Source organism: Solanum lycopersicum, chromosome 11 (genome assembly GCF_036512215.1).
Source record: "Solanum lycopersicum chromosome 11, SLM_r2.1".
NCBI classification, from domain to species: domain Eukaryota; kingdom Viridiplantae; phylum Streptophyta; class Magnoliopsida; order Solanales; family Solanaceae; genus Solanum; species Solanum lycopersicum.
In genome coordinates, this window is record NC_090810.1 from 21,695,248 (window position 1) to 21,698,829 (window position 3,582).

Genomic DNA, 3,582 nt, shown 5'->3' on the forward strand with positions numbered 1-3,582 from the left:
ACTAGGACGATATCTAATCATCTTCGAGCCCCCAAATATCGTTCTTGGTTAATGAAAATATTCTTGGAAGATGCTTTCGCAGTTGATCATCTTTCATAAATCCAAGAATTTTACCTCTGACTATGAAATACGAATGCCCCCGACTGTCCCTGTTAATCATTACTCCGATCCTGAAGGCCAATGTAATATGACCGAAATCCTATAATCTTATCCCATGCTAATGTATACAGAGCGTAGTGTCACGACCCGCCAGATACCCCGGCAGATCGCGACCCGTCCAGGCAGCCAGCAGCAGGCGCAAGGGGCAGACTGCCCAAGCAGGCCAGCAGGCAAAGGGGCAGGCAGCAGTTGGAGGGGCAACCGTTTCAGCAGTTTCAGCTGTCACAGCAGTTACAGCCATTACAGCTGTTACAACAATCAATGGGGCGGCAGTTTCAAGCCTTGGAGAGGCTTGGCAGAACGTGGGGCAGACTAGTTGAGGCTAGGAGTCCTTTTTTGGAAGACTTAGAAGCATGTCTTGTGGGCATGGACTTAGGGGCTTGCATATAGTGTAGAATTTATTTACTCTTAGTTATTAGAGTAGTATAAATAGGTAGTCATTGTATTTGTAATACATCTATCAACCAACATATCAATACAAGTCTTCTCTTCCAAATTTGTCTTTGTTTTCTCTTTCTAAGTTCTCTTAGCGATCCAAGTAGAGGAAGGCTTACTTGAGTCTACAAGATCGTGCAAGAATCGTGAGTAGACCATCAAGTGCCGCACGGAGTATTGTCCGATTCGAAAAGTCCATGACAATTGGTATCAAAGCAGGTTCATCGTAAGAGAATGACGAATGAAGGAGACGGCGCTAGCAGCACCCCCAACGTCCGCACTGATGGTGGCAAGAAGAACAAGAAAGGGAAGAAGCAGCAGACGGGTAATGAACCCAATCTTTCCGGACTTCCCCAAAATGTTCCTCCACCTAGTGTTCCTAAACTAAGCAAAGGGCAAACATCTCTCCCTCCCCAGATTGTCGATGGAAGCGACGTAGACATCGACGAGGAGTCCATGGACATTACTGCCAGACCGGAGTGGATTGCAAGGGTCGAAATGGCGATGCAAGCCATTGAGATCATAGGCCAGCGCTTGAATAGAACAGGCAGAGATCTCAAAGCTCTTGAAGAGTACTCCCTTGAGGAAGTTGAGAACGTCCGGAAGGAGTTGGTGGTACACCAGCAAGCCGAGTACGAGACAAAGGAGGCCATTACTTCCTTAGAAATCAGATTTAGGGAAGCACATGGCAAAATCGAGTCGCTTAAGGCCAAGGTGGCAGCACTCGAGGAGGATAGAGAGGTTGGTGGATCCTCATCACATGACCGGGAATGGGAAGCCAGAGTTGAGGCGCCCAAGCCACTAGTCTTCATAGGCGTCCGTGACGCGCAAGCAGTGGATAATTTCCTTTGGCACTTGGAGAATTATTTCAAGTGTATGCGGGTCCGTAGTGATGTGAACAAGATCAACACGGCTGTGTTGTATCTTTCAGAGTTGGCCATGTTATGGTGGAAGCGTAAAGAGTCTGACATCGCAAAGGGGACGTGCGCGTTGAACACATGGGAGCAGTTCTGTGTGGAGTTCAAGAAGGCGTTCCTCCCTAGCAACGTTGTCTATGAGGCAAAGCGCAAGATGCGGGAGTTGAGACAAAAGGGCAGCATACGCGCGTATGTGCGGGAGTTTACCACCCTTAGATTTCAGATTCCCGACCTCAAGGACGACGACGCATTGTTCTACTTCATGGATGGGCTGCAAAATTGGGCCAGAACGGAGTTGGAACGGCGGCAAGTCAGGACTGTAGACGACGCCATTACGCAGGCTGAAGCCTTGACAGACTTCAGGCAAGAGAAGTCTATTAGTGCCAAGGAGGATGACGAGATAGGCAGTCATGATGATAGTGGGGACGACAGTGGTGAAGGCGAGGAGCAAACGCCACAACCCAAAAGGCGTGACACCTACGGTTCTAGCGGCAAGAAGCCCGGAGATCGTGGCAACACGGTAAGGGATTCCAAGGATGGTTTCCTCATATGCAAAGGGCCGCATGGTTACAAGAGATGCCCTGAACTGAAAAATCTTGGTGCTTATACTCCGTGAGCGGAAGGAAGAGAAGGCCCAAGAAGAAGTCGGGGAGACTAAGCAGTTGGGCGTGGTAAGCCTATGTAGGGCATTCATCGAGCAACCATCGACGAGGCCAAGGCAAGATAAGCCAAGGCAAGCGGAGCCGAAGCATGCTGACAAGGGACTTGCAAAGTCTATGGCGTGGGCTCAAACAGTCGACATCACGGTTAATGGAAAACCTGCTCGTGCATTGGTCGACACCGGTGCTAAGGTCAATGTTATGACCAAGACGGCAGCAAAGAGGTTGGGGTTGCGATATACTTCAAGCAACGCCCAAATAAAGTCTGTCAACGCATCACCGACTCCTATAGTTGGAGTAGCACACGGTGTGAACATCATGGTAGGCGATTGGCAAGGGAAAACCAAATTCATCATCGCCCCCCATCAACATGTTTGATGTTATTCTTGGCAGAAGTTCTTCAAACAGTGCCATGCAGTAATCGATCCTCATCTCCAAAAATTGACAATCATGGAGAAAGGAAGGGAATACACAGTTCCCATGGTGAAGGCACAAGCGACGGAGGGACAGGCTAGACTGACAGCCATGAAGCTCGAGAGGGGCGACGTGAAAAGAAGGTTAACACCGACAACAACCATTGCATGTTCGAGAGAAGACAATGGTGCTTGAAAGTCCATGCCACCGCGCAGTAAGAGGGTTCCGAGTAGGAACGCTGACATGATGAAGAAGCCGCCAGAGCACTTGTCTCCGTTGAAGGAGGAAGTTCGGAAGATCGGGTCGAGAAAGGACGGGACATCGATGAAGAGGGTGCTCGAAGGGATTGATCGAGTACGCGAGTTGATGGTCGCCCGGCAAAACTCAACGCCGTTACGGACACAATGCGACGCGGATGTCGCATCATCAGGTGGGGGAGTTTGTCACGACCCGCCAGATACCCCGGCAGATCGCGACCCGTCCAGGCAGCCAGCAACAGGCGCAAGGGGCAGACTGCCTAAGGAGGCCAGTATGCAAAGGGGTAGGCAGCAGTTGGAGGGGCAACCGTTTCAGCAGTTTCAGCTGTTACAGCAGTTACAGCCGTTACAGCTGTTACAACAATCAATGGGGCGGCAGTTTCAAGCCTTGGAGAGGCTTGGCAGAACGTGGGGCAGACTAGTTGAGGCTAGGAGTCCTTTTTTGGAAGACTTAGAAGCATATCTTGTGGGCATGGACTTAGGGGCTTGCATATAGTGTAGCATTTATTTACTTTTAGTCATTAGAGTAGTATAAATAGGTAGTCATTGTATTTGTAATACATCTATTAACCAACATATCAATACAAGTCTTTTCTTCCAAATCTGTCTTTGTTTTCGCTTTCTAAGTTCTCTTAGCGATCCAAGTAGAGGAAGGCTTACTTGAGTCTACAAGATCATGCAAGAATCGTGAGTAGACCCTCAAGTGCCACACGGAGTATTGTCCGATTTGAAAATTCCGTG